The following is a 279-nucleotide window of genomic DNA, read 5'->3' as shown; positions in this document are numbered from 1 at the left end:
AGCCAGGCTTCAGCAATATGTGAACCGTGAAATTCCAGATGTTCAAGCTGGATTTAGAAAAGGCAGAGGAATCAGAGATCAAATTGCCAACATCCGCCGGATCATCTAAAAAGCAAGAGAGTTTCAGAAAAACATCTATTTCTGCTTTATTGACTATGCCAACGCCTTTGACTGTGTGGATCACAATAAATTGTGGAAAATTCTGAAGGAGATGGGAATACCAGACCACCTGACCTGGCTCTTGAGAAATCTGTTTACAGGTCAGGAAGCAACAGTTAG

This window comes from Bison bison, unplaced genomic scaffold (assembly GCF_000754665.1).
Source record: "Bison bison bison isolate TAMUID 2011002044 unplaced genomic scaffold, Bison_UMD1.0 scf7180017864309, whole genome shotgun sequence".
Classification (NCBI taxonomy): domain Eukaryota; kingdom Metazoa; phylum Chordata; class Mammalia; order Artiodactyla; family Bovidae; genus Bison; species Bison bison.
The sequence above is the reverse complement of the archived record's forward strand: the minus strand, read 5'-3'. Positions refer to the sequence as shown.